General features: G+C 37.2%; 16 non-coding genes across 16 annotated transcripts; all 16 read left to right on the top strand.

Annotated features, from left to right (window-relative positions):
- The first annotated feature begins 163 nt into the window (after positions 1–163).
- TRNAK-UUU (transfer RNA lysine (anticodon UUU)) lies at positions 164–236 on the top strand. The gene has a single exon. It is a non-coding gene; the product is annotated as a tRNA-Lys (tRNA).
- Positions 237–2,179: 1,943 nt separating this feature from the next.
- Positions 2,180–2,252, top strand: TRNAK-UUU (transfer RNA lysine (anticodon UUU)). Its single transcript has one exon. It is a non-coding gene; the product is annotated as a tRNA-Lys (tRNA).
- Positions 2,253–4,188: 1,936 nt separating this feature from the next.
- On the top strand, positions 4,189–4,261 carry TRNAK-UUU (transfer RNA lysine (anticodon UUU)). The gene has a single exon. It is a non-coding gene; the product is annotated as a tRNA-Lys (tRNA).
- Positions 4,262–6,204: 1,943 nt separating this feature from the next.
- Positions 6,205–6,277, top strand: TRNAK-UUU (transfer RNA lysine (anticodon UUU)). The gene has a single exon. It is a non-coding gene; the product is annotated as a tRNA-Lys (tRNA).
- Positions 6,278–6,604: 327 nt separating this feature from the next.
- TRNAR-UCU (transfer RNA arginine (anticodon UCU)) lies at positions 6,605–6,695 on the top strand. Its single transcript is given in 2 exon segments — positions 6,605–6,641; positions 6,660–6,695. It is a non-coding gene; the product is annotated as a tRNA-Arg (tRNA).
- A 1,518-nt stretch (positions 6,696–8,213) lies between these two features.
- TRNAK-UUU (transfer RNA lysine (anticodon UUU)) lies at positions 8,214–8,286 on the top strand. Its single transcript has one exon. It is a non-coding gene; the product is annotated as a tRNA-Lys (tRNA).
- A 327-nt stretch (positions 8,287–8,613) lies between these two features.
- On the top strand, positions 8,614–8,704 carry TRNAR-UCU (transfer RNA arginine (anticodon UCU)). Its single transcript is given in 2 exon segments — positions 8,614–8,650; positions 8,669–8,704. It is a non-coding gene; the product is annotated as a tRNA-Arg (tRNA).
- A 1,518-nt stretch (positions 8,705–10,222) lies between these two features.
- On the top strand, positions 10,223–10,295 carry TRNAK-UUU (transfer RNA lysine (anticodon UUU)). Its single transcript has one exon. It is a non-coding gene; the product is annotated as a tRNA-Lys (tRNA).
- Positions 10,296–10,622: 327 nt separating this feature from the next.
- On the top strand, positions 10,623–10,713 carry TRNAR-UCU (transfer RNA arginine (anticodon UCU)). The gene is given in 2 exon segments: positions 10,623–10,659; positions 10,678–10,713. It is a non-coding gene; the product is annotated as a tRNA-Arg (tRNA).
- A 1,518-nt stretch (positions 10,714–12,231) lies between these two features.
- On the top strand, positions 12,232–12,304 carry TRNAK-UUU (transfer RNA lysine (anticodon UUU)). The gene has a single exon. It is a non-coding gene; the product is annotated as a tRNA-Lys (tRNA).
- Positions 12,305–12,631: 327 nt separating this feature from the next.
- TRNAR-UCU (transfer RNA arginine (anticodon UCU)) lies at positions 12,632–12,722 on the top strand. The gene is given in 2 exon segments: positions 12,632–12,668; positions 12,687–12,722. It is a non-coding gene; the product is annotated as a tRNA-Arg (tRNA).
- A 1,518-nt stretch (positions 12,723–14,240) lies between these two features.
- Positions 14,241–14,313, top strand: TRNAK-UUU (transfer RNA lysine (anticodon UUU)). Its single transcript has one exon. It is a non-coding gene; the product is annotated as a tRNA-Lys (tRNA).
- Positions 14,314–14,640: 327 nt separating this feature from the next.
- On the top strand, positions 14,641–14,731 carry TRNAR-UCU (transfer RNA arginine (anticodon UCU)). The gene is given in 2 exon segments: positions 14,641–14,677; positions 14,696–14,731. It is a non-coding gene; the product is annotated as a tRNA-Arg (tRNA).
- Positions 14,732–16,249: 1,518 nt separating this feature from the next.
- On the top strand, positions 16,250–16,322 carry TRNAK-UUU (transfer RNA lysine (anticodon UUU)). The gene has a single exon. It is a non-coding gene; the product is annotated as a tRNA-Lys (tRNA).
- A 327-nt stretch (positions 16,323–16,649) lies between these two features.
- Positions 16,650–16,740, top strand: TRNAR-UCU (transfer RNA arginine (anticodon UCU)). The gene is given in 2 exon segments: positions 16,650–16,686; positions 16,705–16,740. It is a non-coding gene; the product is annotated as a tRNA-Arg (tRNA).
- A 1,518-nt stretch (positions 16,741–18,258) lies between these two features.
- Positions 18,259–18,331, top strand: TRNAK-UUU (transfer RNA lysine (anticodon UUU)). The gene has a single exon. It is a non-coding gene; the product is annotated as a tRNA-Lys (tRNA).
- The last annotated feature ends 47 nt before the right edge of the window (positions 18,332–18,378 follow it).

The following is an 18,378-nucleotide window of genomic DNA, read 5'->3' as shown; positions in this document are numbered from 1 at the left end:
CGACGAGCTGAGCTCGTCATGAGCATGGAAGGGGTTAAAACATCAATTTGTTATTAAACTCTACAAATTTGATTGCTAATGTATGTAACCATATTAATACACAGAGTGTAGGTCAGTGTACGTCCACATTTGTTTAGCTGTTTTTAAGACAGAGTATAGCAGAGCCTGGATAGCTCAGTCGGTAGAGCATCAGACTTTTAATCTGAGGAACCAGGGTTCAAGTCCCTGTTCAGGCGGGTGCTTCCTTTAAAGAAAAATTACTCTAATTGGATGCTCTTTTTGTGTTCCCCTGCATGACGAATAAGATATTCCATTACTAAAATTGCAAAAACGTCTTTCATGGAGTTGTGAAATGCACATCTGCCTCATATATCATGTGCCATTTGACTAAACTTAAGTCGTACGTAGATTTACCTAAGGTATCATGTAACTTGAGACGGTGAATATAATTTCCCCAATTCAATATTCAAAATAAATCCATGGTTATAGTATCAAATGAACTTTATAAAGCTGATCAACATTATTTCATTTCAGAATATCTCTGCACCTCATCAGAGCGTATTGGCTCTGTGCTCTGTGGCGCAATGGATAGCGCATTGGACTTCTAGGTGAATGTAAAAAAGATATTCAAAGGTTGTGGGTTCGAATCCCACCAGAGTCAGTTTTATCCCTATTTATTTCATAACTGTTTAAAAGAGTAATAAACAGTGCATGCATGCTTCTGCTTCACCATAAAGGGCAGTGAAAGGAAGTCTATTTTAAATAGATACTATTCAAGTTACGCAATCTTTGCAGAAGAGGAAATTGGCAGCTGTACTTATGAAAATGTAATTTACTCAGAAGTAAGATTTTGGGCCCTTCCTTAATTTTACAATGTCAATAAAAACATATGAATTCTAAGTCAGCAAAAAAAATGAGATAGTAGCAATTTCAGGACTTACAATAAGGTTAAATTTACTGAAGAGATTTCAAATGCTTGAAGTACCAATTCATTATTATATTCCGCGTATTCAGTACTTAATACCGGCAACCATCTTAAGAAACGTAGTGATAGTTGGGACACTTCCAAATGTTGATAAGGTCATTTTGTGGAGCGCCCTCTCCGAGCCTGGATAGCTCAGTCGGGAGAGCATCAGACTTTTAATCTGAGGGCCCAGGGATCAAGTCCCTGTTCAGGCGGCTTGGTTAAAGAAAAGGTATATCAATTGCATACTCTTTTCAGGATCCAATGAATGGGGAGTCCTATTAGAGATGTTTCAAAAAAGTCTTAATCAAGACATTACATACCCATCTGTCTTCTACATTCTTTGACAAGGGTTAAGAAGACTTACCCAAACTGTATCATGTAGTTTGTTGATTATCTTTTACCCAATTCAATGTTCAAAATGTAAGGTAGTGTCCGATTAACTTGATAAAGTTGGTCAACAGCTGATAGGTCATCTTTTTATTTGTGAATCTCTGATCACCGTGTTGAATCAGGTCGGATCTCTAGTGCAATGGATAGCGGCTTGGAGTCCTAGACGAATGTAGCAAAAGCATTCAAAGGCTTTGTGTTCAAACACCAGCTGGGTCAATTTTATCCCTCCTCTTATTTTATAACTAATTGAAACAGTAACAAGCAATGCCTGCGTCTGCATCACCAGAAACATTTACCAAAATGGCAGAGAAAGAAAGTCTACTTAAACAGAGACTGTTTGCTTTGAAAACATTGCATAATCTATGCCCAAGAGGAAATTCCCCAAGATACTGCTGAAAATGTATGTAATTTAGTAGGTAGTAATACTATTTGGCACTTTATTGATTTCACAATGTCATTTTAGACACATGATTTCTAAGTCAGCCGAAAATGAGATAGTACAAATTTCAGGATTTAAAATGGATTACGTGTGCTGCTGAAATTTCAAATGCTTAACACCTTCAATGCTACAGGAGATTTTCCTCCTGTGCTGAATGATCTGTAAATCCATTGTTCATGACGAGCTCAGCTCGTCATAAGCACACGACAAGTGTACTGCACGACGAGCTGAGCTCGTCATGAGCATGGAAGGGGTTAAAACATCAATTTGTTATTAAACTCTACAAATTTGATTGCTAATGTATGTAACCATATTAATACACAGAGTGTAGGTCAGTGTACGTCCACATTTGTTTAGCTGTTTTTAAGACAGAGTATAGCAGAGCCTGGATAGCTCAGTCGGTAGAGCATCAGACTTTTAATCTGAGGAACCAGGGTTCAAGTCCCTGTTCAGGCGGGTGCTTCCTTTAAAGAAAAATTACTCTAATTGGATGCTCTTTTTGTGTTCCCCTGCATGACGAATAAGATATTCCATTACTAAAATTGCAAAAACGTCTTTCATGGAGTTGTGAAATGCACATCTGCCTCATATATCATGTGCCATTTGACTAAACTTAAGTCGTACGTAGATTTACCTAAGGTATCATGTAACTTGAGACGGTGAATATAATTTCCCCAATTCAATATTCAAAATAAATCCATGGTTATAGTATCAAATGAACTTTATAAAGCTGATCAACATTATTTCATTTCAGAATATCTCTGCACCTCATCAGAGCGTATTTGCTCTGTGGCGCAATGGATAGCGCATTGGACTTCTAGGTGAATGTAAAAAAGATATTCAAAGGTTGTGGGTTCGAATCCCACCAGAGTCAGTTTTATCCCTATTTATTTCATAACTGTTTAAAAGAGTAATAAACAGTGCATGCATGCTTCTGCTTCACCATAAAGGGCAGTGAAAGGAAGTCTATTTTAAATAGATACTATTCAAGTTACGCAATCTTTGCAGAAGAGGAAATTGGCAGCTGTACTTATGAAAATGTAATTTACTCAGAAGTAAGATTTTGGGCCCTTCCTTAATTTTACAATGTCAATAAAAACATATGAATTCTAAGTCAGCAAAAAAAATGAGATAGTAGCAATTTCAGGACTTACAATAAGGTTAAATTTACTGAAGAGATTTCAAATGCTTGAAGTACCAATTCATTATTATATTCCGCGTATTCAGTACTTAATACCGGCAACCATCTTAAGAAACGTAGTGATAGTTGGGACACTTCCAAATGTTGATAAGGTCATTTTGTGGAGCGCCCTCTCCGAGCCTGGATAGCTCAGTCGGGAGAGCATCAGACTTTTAATCTGAGGGCCCAGGGATCAAGTCCCTGTTCAGGCGGCTTGGTTAAAGAAAAGGTATATCAATTGCATACTCTTTTCAGGATCCAATGAATGGGGAGTCCTATTAGAGATGTTTCAAAAAAGTCTTAATCAAGTCATTACATACCCATCTGTCTTCTACATTCTTTGACAAGGGTTAAGAAGACTTACCCAAACTGTATCATGTAGTTTGTTGATTATCTTTTACCCAATTCAATGTTCAAAATGTAAGGTAGTGTCCGATTAACTTGATAAAGTTGGTCAACAGCTGATAGGTCATCTTTTTATTTGTGAATCTCTGATCACCGTGTTGAATCAGGTCGGATCTCTAGTGCAATGGATAGCGGCTTGGAGTCCTAGACGAATGTAGCAAAAGCATTCAAAGGCTTTGTGTTCAAACACCAGCTGGGTCAATTTTATCCCTCCTCTTATTTTATAACTAATTGAAACAGTAACAAGCAATGCCTGCGTCTGCATCACCAGAAACATTTACCAAAATGGCAGAGAAAGAAAGTCTACTTAAACAGAGACTGTTTGCTTTGAAAACATTGCATAATCTATGCCCAAGAGGAAATTCCCCAAGATACTGCTGAAAATGTATGTAATTTAGTAGGTAGTAATACTATTTGGCACTTTATTGATTTCACAATGTCATTTTAGACACATGATTTCTAAGTCAGCCGAAAATGAGATAGTACAAATTTCAGGATTTAAAATGGATTACGTGTGCTGCTGAAATTTCAAATGCTTAACACCTTCAATGCTACAGGAGATTTTCCTCCTGTGCTGAATGATCTGTAAATCCATTGTTCATGACGAGCTCAGCTCGTCATAAGCACACGACAAGTGTACTGCACGACGAGCTGAGCTCGTCATGAGCATGGAAGGGGTTAAAACATCAATTTGTTATTAAACTCTACAAATTTGATTGCTAATGTATGTAACCATATTAATACACAGAGTGTAGGTCAGTGTACGTCCACATTTGTTTAGCTGTTTTTAAGACAGAGTATAGCAGAGCCTGGATAGCTCAGTCGGTAGAGCATCAGACTTTTAATCTGAGGAACCAGGGTTCAAGTCCCTGTTCAGGCGGGTGCTTCCTTTAAAGAAAAATTACTCTAATTGGATGCTCTTTTTGTGTTCCCCTGCATGACGAATAAGATATTCCATTACTAAAATTGCAAAAACGTCTTTCATGGAGTTGTGAAATGCACATCTGCCTCATATATCATGTGCCATTTGACTAAACTTAAGTCGTACGTAGATTTACCTAAGGTATCATGTAACTTGAGACGGTGAATATAATTTCCCCAATTCAATATTCAAAATAAATCCATGGTTATAGTATCAAATGAACTTTATAAAGCTGATCAACATTATTTCATTTCAGAATATCTCTGCACCTCATCAGAGCGTATTGGCTCTGTGCTCTGTGGCGCAATGGATAGCGCATTGGACTTCTAGGTGAATGTAAAAAAGATATTCAAAGGTTGTGGGTTCGAATCCCACCAGAGTCAGTTTTATCCCTATTTATTTCATAACTGTTTAAAAGAGTAATAAACAGTGCATGCATGCTTCTGCTTCACCATAAAGGGCAGTGAAAGGAAGTCTATTTTAAATAGATACTATTCAAGTTACGCAATCTTTGCAGAAGAGGAAATTGGCAGCTGTACTTATGAAAATGTAATTTACTCAGAAGTAAGATTTTGGGCCCTTCCTTAATTTTACAATGTCAATAAAAACATATGAATTCTAAGTCAGCAAAAAAAATGAGATAGTAGCAATTTCAGGACTTACAATAAGGTTAAATTTACTGAAGAGATTTCAAATGCTTGAAGTACCAATTCATTATTATATTCCGCGTATTCAGTACTTAATACCGGCAACCATCTTAAGAAACGTAGTGATAGTTGGGACACTTCCAAATGTTGATAAGGTCATTTTGTGGAGTGACCTGTCCGAGCCTGGGTAGCTCAGTCGGGAGAGCATCAGACTTTTAATCTGAGGGCCCAGGGTTCAAGTCCCTGTTCAGGCGGCTTGGTTAAAGAAAAGGTATATCAATTGCATACTCTTTTCAGGATCCAATGAATGGGGAGTCCTATTAGAGATGTTTCAAAAAAGTCTTAATCAAGTCATTACATACCCATCTGTCTTCTACATTCTTTGACAAGGGTTAAGAAGACTTACCCAAACTGTATCATGTAGTTTGTTGATTATCTTTTACCCAATTCAATGTTCAAAATGTAAGGTAGTGTCCGATTAACTTGATAAAGTTGGTCAACAGCTGATAGGTCATCTTTTTATTTGTGAATCTCTGATCACCGTGTTGAATCAGGTCGGATCTCTAGTGCAATGGATAGCGGCTTGGAGTCCTAGACGAATGTAGCAAAAGCATTCAAAGGCTTTGTGTTCAAACACCAGCTGGGTCAATTTTATCCCTCCTCTTATTTTATAACTAATTGAAACAGTAACAAGCAATGCCTGCGTCTGCATCACCAGAAACATTTACCAAAATGGCAGTGAAAGAAAGTCTACTTAAACAGAGACTGTTTGCTTTGAAAACATTGCATAATCTATGCTCAAGAGGAAGTTCCCAAAGAAACTGCTGAAAATGTATGTAATTTAGTAGGTAGTAATAGTATTTGGCACTTTATTGATTTCACAAGGTCATTTTAGACACATGATTTCTAAGTCAGCCGAAAATGAGATAGTACAAATTTAAGGATTTAAAATGGATTACGTGTGCTGCTGAAATTTCAAATGCTTAACACCTTCAATGCTACAGGAGATTTTCCTCCTGTGCTGAATGATCTGTAAATCCATTGTTCATGACGAGCTCAGCTCGTCATAAGCACACGACAAGTGTACTGCACGACGAGCTGAGCTCGTCATGAGCATGGAAGGGGTTAAAACATCAATTTGTTATTAAACTCTACAAATTTGATTGCTAATATATGTAACCATATTAATACACAGAGTGTAGGTCAGTGTATGTCCACATTTGTTTAGCTGATTTTAAGACAGAGTATAGCAGAGCCTGGATAGCTCAGTCGGTAGAGCATCAGACTTTTAATCTGAGGGTCCAGGGTTCAAGTCCCTGTTCAGGCGGTTGCTTCCTTTAAAGAAAAATTACTCTAATTGGATGCTCTTTTTGTGTTCCCCTGCATGACGAATAAGATATTCCATTACTAAAATTGCAAAAACGTCTTTCATGGAGTTGTGAAATGCACATCTGCCTCATATATCATGTGCCATTTGCCTAAACTTAAGTCGTACGTAGACTTACCTAAGGTATCATGTAACTTGAGACGGTGAATATAATTTCCCCAATTCAATATTCAAAATAAATCCATGGTTATAGTATCAAATGAACTTTATAAAGCTGATCAACATTATTTCATTTCAGAATATCTCTGCACCTCATCAGAGTGTATTGGCTCTGTGGCGCAATGGATAGCGCATTGGACTTCTAGGTGAATGTAAAAAAGATATTCAAAGGTTGTGGGTTCGAATCCCACCAGAGTCACTTTTATCCCTATTTATTTCATAACTGTTTAAAAGAGTATTAAACAGTGCATGCATGCTTCTGCTTCACCAAAAAGGGCAGTGAAAGGAAGTCTATTTTAAATAGATACTATTCAAGTTACGCAATCTTTGCAGAAGAGGAAATTGGCAGCTGTACTTATGAAAATGTAATTTACTCAGAAGTAAGATTTTGGGCCCTTCCTTAATTTTACAATGTCAATAAAAACATATGAATTCTAAGTCAGCAAAAAAAATGAGATAGTAGCAATTTCAGGACTTACAATAAGGTTAAATTTACTGAAGAGATTTCAAATGCTTGAAGTACCAATTCATTATTATATTCCGCGTATTCAGTACTTAATACCGGCAACCATCTTAAGAAACGTAGTGATAGTTGGGACACTTCCAAATGTTGATAAGGTCATTTTGTGGAGCGCCCTCTCCGAGCCTGGATAGCTCAGTCGGGAGAGCATCAGACTTTTAATCTGAGGGCCCAGGGATCAAGTCCCTGTTCAGGCGGCTTGGTTAAAGAAAAGGTATATCAATTGCATACTCTTTTCAGGATCCAATGAATGGGGAGTCCTATTAGAGATGTTTCAAAAAAGTCTTAATCAAGTCATTACATACCCATCTGTCTTCTACATTCTTTGACAAGGGTTAAGAAGACTTACCCAAACTGTATCATGTAGTTTGTTGATTATCTTTTACCCAATTCAATGTTCAAAATGTAAGGTAGTGTCCGATTAACTTGATAAAGTTGGTCAACAGCTGATAGGTCATCTTTTTATTTGTGAATCTCTGATCACCGTGTTGAATCAGGTCGGATCTCTAGTGCAATGGATAGCGGCTTGGAGTCCTAGACGAATGTAGCAAAAGCATTCAAAGGCTTTGTGTTCAAACACCAGCTGGGTCAATTTTATCCCTCCTCTTATTTTATAACTAATTGAAACAGTAACAAGCAATGCCTGCATCTGCATCACCAGAAACATTTACCAAAATGGCAGAGAAAGAAAGTCTACTTAAACAGAGACTGTTTGCTTTGAAAACATTGCATAATCTATGCCCAAGAGGAAATTCCCCAAGATACTGCTGAAAATGTATGTAATTTAGTAGGTAGTAATACTATTTGGCACTTTATTGATTTCACAATGTCATTTTAGACACATGATTTCTAAGTCAGCCGAAAATGAGATAGTACAAATTTCAGGATTTAAAATGGATTACGTGTGCTGCTGAAATTTCAAATGCTTAACACCTTCAATGCTACAGGAGATTTTCCTCCTGTGCTGAATGATCTGTAAATCCATTGTTCATGACGAGCTCAGCTCGTCATAAGCACACGACAAGTGTACTGCACGAAGAGCTGAGCTCGTCTTGAGCATGGAAGGGGTTAAAACATCAATTTGTTATTAAACTCTACAAATTTGATTGCTAATATATGTAACCATATTAATACATAGAGTGTAGGTCAGTGTACGTCCACATTTGTTTAGCTGATTTTAAGACAGAGTATAGCAGAGCCTGGATAGCTCAGTCGGTAGAGCATCAGACTTTTAATCTGAGGGTCCAGGGTTCAAGTCCCTGTTCAGGCGGTTGCTTCCTTTAAAGAAAAATTACTCTAATTGGATGCTCTTTTTGTGTTCCCCTGCATGACGAATAAGATATTCCATTACTAAAATTGCAAAAACGTCTTTCATGGAGTTGTGAAATGCACATCTGCCTCATATATCATGTGCCATTTGACTAAACTTAAGTCGTACGTAGACTTACCTAAGGTATCATGTAACTTGAGACGGTGAATATAATTTCCCCAATTCAATATTCAAAATAAATCCATGGTTATAGTATCAAATGAACTTTATAAAGCTGATCAACATTATTTCATTTCAGAATATCTCTGCACCTAATCAGAGCGTATTGGCTCTGTGGCGCAATGGATAGCGCATTGGACTTCTAGGTGAATGTAAAAAAGATATTCAAAGGTTGTGGGTTCGAATCCCACCAAAGTCAGTTTTATCCCTATTTATTTCATAACTGTTTAAAAGAGTAATAAACAGTGCATGCATGCTTCTGCTTCACCAAAAAGGGCAGTGAAAGGAAGTCTATTTTAAATAGATACTATTCAAGTTACGCAATCTTTGCAGAAGAGGAAATTGGCAGCTGTACTTATGAAAATGTAATTTACTCAGAAGTAAGATTTTGGGCCCTTCCTTAATTTTACAATGTCAATAAAAACATATGAATTCTAAGTCAGCAAAAAAAATGAGATAGGAGCAATTTCAGGACTTACAATAAGGTTAAATTTACTGAAGAGATTTCAAATGCTTGAAGTACCAATTCATTATTATATTCCGCGTATTCAGTACTTAATACCGGCAACCATCTTAAGAAACGTAGTGATAGTTGGGACACTTCCAAATGTTGATAAGGTCATTTTGTGGAGTGACCTGTCCGAGCCTGGGTAGCTCAGTCGGGAGAGCATCAGACTTTTAATCTGAGGGCCCAGGGTTCAAGTCCCTGTTCAGGCGGCTTGGTTAAAGAAAAGGTATATCAATTGCATACTCTTTTCAGGATCCAATGAATGGGGAGTCCTATTAGAGATGTTTCAAAAAAGTCTTAATCAAGTCATTACATACCCATCTGTCTTCTACATTCTTTGACAAGGGTTAAGAAGACTTACCCAAACTGTATCATGTAGTTTGTTGATTATCTTTTACCCAATTCAATGTTCAAAATGTAAGGTAGTGTCCGATTAACTTGATAAAGTTGGTCAACAGCTGATAGGTCATCTTTTTATTTGTGAATCTCTGATCACCGTGTTGAATCAGGTCGGATCTCTAGTGCAATGGATAGCGGCTTGGAGTCCTAGACGAATGTAGCAAAAGCATTCAAAGGCTTTGTGTTCAAACACCAGCTGGGTCAATTTTATCCCTCCTCTTATTTTATAACTAATTGAAACAGTAACAAGCAATGCCTGCGTCTGCATCACCAGAAACATTTACCAAAATGGCAGAGAAAGAAAGTATACTTAAACAGAGACTGTTTGCTTTGAAAACATTGCATAATCTATGCCCAAGAGGAAATTCCCCAAGATACTGCTGAAAATGTATGTAATTTAGTAGGTAGTAATACTATTTGGCACTTTATTGATTTCACAATGTCATTTTAGACACATGATTTCTAAGTCAGCCGAAAATGAGATAGTACAAATTTCAGGATTTAAAATGGATTACGTGTGCTGCTGAAATTTCAAATGCTTAACACCTTCAATGCTACAGGAGATTTTCCTCCTGTGCTGAATGATCTGTAAATCCATTGTTCATGACGAGCTCAGCTCGTCATAAGCACACGACAAGTGTACTGCACGAAGAGCTGAGCTCGTCATGAGCATGGAAGGGGTTAAAACATCAATTTGTTATTAAACTCTACAAATTTGATTGCTAATATATGTAACCATATTAATACATAGAGTGTAGGTCAGTGTACGTCCACATTTGTTTAGCTGATTTTAAGACAGAGTATAGCAGAGCCTGGATAGCTCAGTCGGTAGAGCATCAGACTTTTAATCTGAGGGTCCAGGGTTCAAGTCCCTGTTCAGGCGGTTGCTTCCTTTAAAGAAAAATTACTCTAATTGGATGCTCTTTTTGTGTTCCCCTGCATGACGAATAAGATATTCCATTACTAAAATTGCAAAAACGTCTTTCATGGAGTTGTGAAATGCACATCTGCCTCATATATCATGTGCCATTTGACTAAACTTAAGTCGTACGTAGACTTACCTAAGGTATCATGTAACTTGAGACGGTGAATATAATTTCCCCAATTCAATATTCAAAATAAATCCATGGTTATAGTATCAAATGAACTTTATAAAGCTGATCAACATTATTTCATTTCAGAATATCTCTGCACCTAATCAGAGCGTATTGGCTCTGTGGCGCAATGGATAGCGCATTGGACTTCTAGGTGAATGTAAAAAAGATATTCAAAGGTTGTGGGTTCGAATCCCACCAGAGTCACTTTTATCCCTATTTATTTCATAACTGTTTAAAAGAGTAATAAACAGTGCATGCATGCTTCTGCTTCACCAAAAAGGGCAGTGAAAGGAAGTCTATTTTAAATAGATACTATTCAAGTTACGCAATCTTTGCAGAAGAGGAAATTGGCAGCTGTACTTATGAAAATGTAATTTACTCAGAAGTAAGATTTTGGGCCCTTCCTTAATTTTACAATGTCAATAAAAACATATGAATTCTAAGTCAGCAATAAAAATGAGATAGTAGCAATTTCAGGACTTACAATAAGGTTAAATTTACTGAAGAGATTTCAAATGCTTGAAGTACCAATTCATTATTATATTCCGCGTATTCAGTACTTAATACCGGCAACCATCTTAAGAAACGTAGTGATAGTTGGGACACTTCCAAATGTTGATAAGGTCATTTTGTGGAGTGACCTGTCCGAGCCTGGGTAGCTCAGTCGGGAGAGCATCAGACTTTTAATCTGAGGGCCCAGGGTTCAAGTCCCTGTTCAGGCGGCTTGGTTAAAGAAAAGGTATATCAATTGCATACTCTTTTCAGGATCCAATGAATGGGGAGTCCTATTAGAGATGTTTCAAAAAAGTCTTAATCAAGTCATTACATACCCATCTGTCTTCTACATTCTTTGACAAGGGTTAAGAAGACTTACCCAAACTGTATCATGTAGTTTGTTGATTATCTTTTACCCAATTCAATGTTCAAAATGTAAGGTAGTGTCCGATTAACTTGATAAAGTTGGTCAACAGCTGATAGGTCATCTTTTTATTTGTGAATCTCTGATCACCGTGTTGAATCAGGTCGGATCTCTAGTGCAATGGATAGCGGCTTGGAGTCCTAGACGAATGTAGCAAAAGCATTCAAAGGCTTTGTGTTCAAACACCAGCTGGGTCAATTTTATCCCTCCTCTTATTTTATAACTAATTGAAACAGTAACAAGCAATGCCTGCGTCTGCATCACCAGAAACATTTACCAAAATGGCAGAGAAAGAAAGTATACTTAAACAGAGACTGTTTGCTTTGAAAACATTGCATAATCTATGCCCAAGAGGAAATTCCCCAAGATACTGCTGAAAATGTATGTAATTTAGTAGGTAGTAATACTATTTGGCACTTTATTGATTTCACAATGTCATTTTAGACACATGATTTCTAAGTCAGCCGAAAATGAGATAGTACAAATTTCAGGATTTAAAATGGATTACGTGTGCTGCTGAAATTTCAAATGCTTAACACCTTCAATGCTACAGGAGATTTTCCTCCTGTGCTGAATGATCTGTAAATCCATTGTTCATGACGAGCTCAGCTCGTCATAAGCACACGACAAGTGTACTGCACGAAGAGCTGAGCTCGTCATGAGCATGGAAGGGGTTAAAACATCAATTTGTTATTAAACTCTACAAATTTGATTGCTAATATATGTAACCATATTAATACATAGAGTGTAGGTCAGTGTACGTCCACATTTGTTTAGCTGATTTTAAGACAGAGTATAGCAGAGCCTGGATAGCTCAGTCGGTAGAGCATCAGACTTTTAATCTGAGGGTCCAGGGTTCAAGTCCCTGTTCAGGCGGTTGCTTCCTTTAAAGAAAAATTACTCTAATTGGATGCTCTTTTTGTGTTCCCCTGCATGACGAATAAGATATTCCATTACTAAAATTGCAAAAACGTCTTTCATGGAGTTGTGAAATGCACATCTGCCTCATATATCATGTGCCATTTGACTAAACTTAAGTCGTACGTAGACTTACCTAAGGTATCATGTAACTTGAGACGGTGAATATAATTTCCCCAATTCAATATTCAAAATAAATCCATGGTTATAGTATCAAATGAACTTTATAAAGCTGATCAACATTATTTCATTTCAGAATATCTCTGCACCTAATCAGAGCGTATTGGCTCTGTGGCGCAATGGATAGCGCATTGGACTTCTAGGTGAATGTAAAAAAGATATTCAAAGGTTGTGGGTTCGAATCCCACCAGAGTCAGTTTTATCCCTATTTATTTCATAACTGTTTAAAAGAGTAATAAACAGTGCATGCATGCTTCTGCTTCACCAAAAAGGGCAGTGAAAGGAAGTCTATTTTAAATAGATACTATTCAAGTTACGCAATCTTTGCAGAAGAGGAAATTGGCAGCTGTACTTATGAAAATGTAATTTACTCAGAAGTAAGATTTTGGGCCCTTCCTTAATTTTACAATGTCAATAAAAACATATGAATTCTAAGTCAGCAAACAAAATGAGATAGTAGCAATTTCAGGACTTACAATAAGGTTAAATTTACTGAAGAGATTTCAAATGCTTGAAGTACCAATTCATTATTATATTCCGCGTATTCAGTACTTAATACCGGCAACCATCTTAAGAAACGTAGTGATAGTTGGGACACTTCCAAATGTTGATAAGGTCATTTTGTGGAGTGACCTGTCCGAGCCTGGGTAGCTCAGTCGGGAGAGCATCAGACTTTTAATCTGAGGGCCCAGGGTTCAAGTCCCTGTTCAGGCGGCTTGGTTAAAGAAAAGGTATATCAATTGCATACTCTTTTCAGGATCCAATGAATGGGGAGTCCTATTAGAGATGTTTCAAAAAAGTCTTAATCAAGTCATTACATACCCATCTGTCTTCTACATTCTTTGACAAGGGTTAAGAAGACTTACCCAAACTGTATCATGTAGTTTGTTGATTATCTTTTACCCAATTCAATGTTCAAAATGTAAGGTAGTGTCCGATTAACTTGATAAAGTTGGTCAACAGCTGATAGGTCATCTTTTTATTTGTGAATCTCTGATCACCGTGTTGAATCAGGTCGGATCTCTAGTGCAATGGATAGCGGCTTGGAGTCCTAGACGAATGTAGCAAAAGCATTCAAAGGCTTTGTGTTCAAACACCAGCTGGGTCAATTTTATCCCTCCTCTTATTTTATAACTAATTGAAACAGTAACAAGCAATGCCTGCGTCTGCATCACCAGAAACATTTACCAAAATGGCAGAGAAAGAAAGTCTACTTAAACAGAGACTGTTTGCTTTGAAAACATTGCATAATCTATGCCCAAGAGGAAATTCCCCAAGATACTGCTGAAAATGTATGTAATTTAGTAGGTAGTAATACTATTTGGCACTTTATTGATTTCACAATGTCATTTTAGACACATGATTTCTAAGTCAGCCGAAAATGAGATAGTACAAATTTCAGGATTTAAAATGGATTACGTGTGCTGCTGAAATTTCAAATGCTTAACACCTTCAATGCTACAGGAGATTTTCCTCCTGTGCTGAATGATCTGTAAATCCATTGTTCATGACGAGCTCAGCTCGTCATAAGCACACGACAAGTGTACTGCACGAAGAGCTGAGCTCGTCTTGAGCATGGAAGGGGTTAAAACATCAATTTGTTATTAAACTCTACAAATTTGATTGCTAATATATGTAACCATATTAATACATAGAGTGTAGGTCAGTGTACGTCCACATTTGTTTAGCTGATTTTAAGACAGAGTATAGCAGAGCCTGGATAGCTCAGTCGGTAGAGCATCAGACTTTTAATCTGAGGGTCCAGGGTTCAAGTCCCTGTTCAGGCGGTTGCTTCCTTTAAAGAAAAATTACTCTAATTGGATGCTCTTTTTGTGTTCCCCTGCATGACGAATAAGATATTCCATTACTAAAATTGCAAAAACGTCTTTCATGGAGTTGTGAAATGCACATCTGCCTCATATATCATGTGCCATTTGACTAAACTTAAGTCGTACGTAGACTTACCTAAGGTATCATGTAACTTGAGACGGTGAATATAATTTCCCCAATTCAATATTCAAAATAAATCCATGGTTATAGTATCAAATGAACTTTATAAAGCTGATCAACATTATTTCATTTCAGAATATCTCTGCACCTAATCAGAGCGTATTGGCTCTGTGGCGCAATGGATAGCGCATTGGACTTCTAGGTGAATGTAAAAAAGATATTCAAAGGTTGTGGGTTCGAATCCCACCAAAGTCAGTTTTATCCCTATTTATTTCATAACTGTTTAAAAGAGTAATAAACAGTGCATGCATGCTTCTGCTTCACCAAAAAGGGCAGTGAAAGGAAGTCTATTTTAAATAGATACTATTCAAGTTACGCAATCTTTGCAGAAGAGGAAATTGGCAGCTGTACTTATGAAAATGTAATTTACTCAGAAGTAAGATTTTGGGCCCTTCCTTAATTTTACAATGTCAATAAAAACATATGAATTCTAAGTCAGCAAAAAAAATGAGATAGGAGCAATTTCAGGACTTACAATAAGGTTAAATTTACTGAAGAGATTTCAAATGCTTGAAGTACCAATTCATTATTATATTCCGCGTATTCAGTACTTAATACCGGCAACCATCTTAAGAAACGTAGTGATAGTTGGGACACTTCCAAATGTTGATAAGGTCATTTTGTGGAGTGACCTGTCCGAGCCTGGGTAGCTCAGTCGGGAGAGCATCAGACTTTTAATCTGAGGGCCCAGGGTTCAAGTCCCTGTTCAGGCGGCTTGGTTAAAGAAAAGGTATATCAATTGCATACTCTTTTCAGGATCCAATGAATGGGGAGTCCTATTAGAGATGTTTCAAAAAAGTCTTAATCAAGTCATTACATACCCATCTGTCTTCTACATTCTTTGACAAGGGTTAAGAAGACTTACCCAAACTGTATCATGTAGTTTGTTGATTATCTTTTACCCAATTCAATGTTCAAAATGTAAGGTAGTGTCCGATTAACTTGATAAAGTTGGTCAACAGCTGATAGGTCATCTTTTTATTTGTGAATCTCTGATCACCGTGTTGAATCAGGTCGGATCTCTAGTGCAATGGATAGCGGCTTGGAGTCCTAGACGAATGTAGCAAAAGCATTCAAAGGCTTTGTGTTCAAACACCAGCTGGGTCAATTTTATCCCTCCTCTTATTTTATAACTAATTGAAACAGTAACAAGCAATGCCTGCGTCTGCATCACCAGAAACATTTACCAAAATGGCAGAGAAAGAAAGTATACTTAAACAGAGACTGTTTGCTTTGAAAACATTGCATAATCTATGCCCAAGAGGAAATTCCCCAAGATACTGCTGAAAATGTATGTAATTTAGTAGGTAGTAATACTATTTGGCACTTTATTGATTTCACAATGTCATTTTAGACACATGATTTCTAAGTCAGCCGAAAATGAGATAGTACAAATTTCAGGATTTAAAATGGATTACGTGTGCTGCTGAAATTTCAAATGCTTAACACCTTCAATGCTACAGGAGATTTTCCTCCTGTGCTGAATGATCTGTAAATCCATTGTTCATGACGAGCTCAGCTCGTCATAAGCACACGACAAGTGTACTGCACGAAGAGCTGAGCTCGTCATGAGCATGGAAGGGGTTAAAACATCAATTTGTTATTAAACTCTACAAATTTGATTGCTAATATATGTAACCATATTAATACATAGAGTGTAGGTCAGTGTACGTCCACATTTGTTTAGCTGATTTTAAGACAGAGTATAGCAGAGCCTGGATAGCTCAGTCGGTAGAGCATCAGACTTTTAATCTGAGGGTCCAGGGTTCAAGTCCCTGTTCAGGCGGTTGCTTCCTTTAAAGAAAAATTACTCTAATTGGATGCTCTTTTTGTGTTCCCCTGCATGACGAATAAGATATTCCATTACTAAAATTGCAAAAACGTCTTTCATGGAGTTGTGAAATGCACATCTGCCTCATATATCATGTGCCATTTGACTAAACTTAAGTCGTACGTAGACTTACCTAAGGTATCATGTAACTTGAGACGGTGAATATAATTTCCCCAATTCAATATTCAAAATAAATCCATGGTTATAGTATCAAATGAACTTTATAAAGCTGATCAACATTATTTCATTTCAGAATATCTCTGCACCTAATCAGAGCGTATTGGCTCTGTGGCGCAATGGATAGCGCATTGGACTTCTAGGTGAATGTAAAAAAGATATTCAAAGGTTGTGGGTTCGAATCCCACCAGAGTCACTTTTATCCCTATTTATTTCATAACTGTTTAAAAGAGTAATAAACAGTGCATGCATGCTTCTGCTTCACCAAAAAGGGCAGTGAAAGGAAGTCTATTTTAAATAGATACTATTCAAGTTACGCAATCTTTGCAGAAGAGGAAATTGGCAGCTGTACTTATGAAAATGTAATTTACTCAGAAGTAAGATTTTGGGCCCTTCCTTAATTTTACAATGTCAATAAAAACATATGAATTCTAAGTCAGCAATAAAAATGAGATAGTAGCAATTTCAGGACTTACAATAAGGTTAAATTTACTGAAGAGATTTCAAATGCTTGAAGTACCAATTCATTATTATATTCCGCGTATTCAGTACTTAATACCGGCAACCATCTTAAGAAACGTAGTGATAGTTGGGACACTTCCAAATGTTGATAAGGTCATTTTGTGGAGTGACCTGTCCGAGCCTGGGTAGCTCAGTCGGGAGAGCATCAGACTTTTAATCTGAGGGCCCAGGGTTCAAGTCCCTGTTCAGGCGGCTTGGTTAAAGAAAAGGTATATCAATTGCATACTCTTTTCAGGATCCAATGAATGGGGAGTCCTATTAGAGATGTTTCAAAAAAGTCTTAATCAAGTCATTACATACCCATCTGTCTTCTACATTCTTTGACAAGGGTTAAGAAGACTTACCCAAACTGTATCATGTAGTTTGTTGATTATCTTTTACCCAATTCAATGTTCAAAATGTAAGGTAGTGTCCGATTAACTTGATAAAGTTGGTCAACAGCTGATAGGTCATCTTTTTATTTGTGAATCTCTGATCACCGTGTTGAATCAGGTCGGATCTCTAGTGCAATGGATAGCGGCTTGGAGTCCTAGACGAATGTAGCAAAAGCATTCAAAGGCTTTGTGTTCAAACACCAGCTGGGTCAATTTTATCCCTCCTCTTATTTTATAACTAATTGAAACAGTAACAAGCAATGCCTGCGTCTGCATCACCAGAAACATTTACCAAAATGGCAGTGAAAGAAAGTCTACTTAAACAGAGACTGTTTGCTTTGAAAACATTGCATAATCTATGCCCAAGAGGAAGTTCCCAAAGAAACTGCTGAAAATGTATGTAATTTAGTAGGTAGTAATAGTATTTGGCACTTTATTGATTTCACAAGGTCATTTTAGACACATGATTTCTAAGTCAGCCGAAAATGAGATAGTACAAATTTCAGGATTTAAAATGGATTACGTGTGCTGCTGAAATTTCAAATGCTTAACACCTTCAATGCTACAGGAGATTTTCCTCCTGTGCTGAATGATCTGTAAATCCATTGTTCATGACGAGCTCAGCTCGTCATAAGGACACGACAAGTGTACTGCACGACGAGCTGAGCTCGTCATGAGCATGGAAGGGGTTAAAACATCAATTTGTTATTAAACTCTACAAATTTGATTGCTAATATATGTAACCATATTAATACACAGAGTGTAGGTCAGTGTACGTCCACATTTGTTTAGCTGATTTTAAGACAGAGAATAGCGGAGCCTGGATAGCTCAGTCGGTAGAGCATCAGACTTTTAATCTGAGGGTCCAGGGTTCAAGTCCCTGTTCAGGCGGTTGCTTCCTTTAAAGAAAAATTACTCTAATTGGATGCTCTTTTTGT

The sequence above is a fragment of the Lissotriton helveticus genome, chromosome 1_1 (assembly GCF_964261635.1).
Source record: "Lissotriton helveticus chromosome 1_1, aLisHel1.1, whole genome shotgun sequence".
Classification (NCBI taxonomy): domain Eukaryota; kingdom Metazoa; phylum Chordata; class Amphibia; order Caudata; family Salamandridae; genus Lissotriton; species Lissotriton helveticus.
This window is presented reverse-complemented; position numbering and strand designations above follow the sequence as displayed.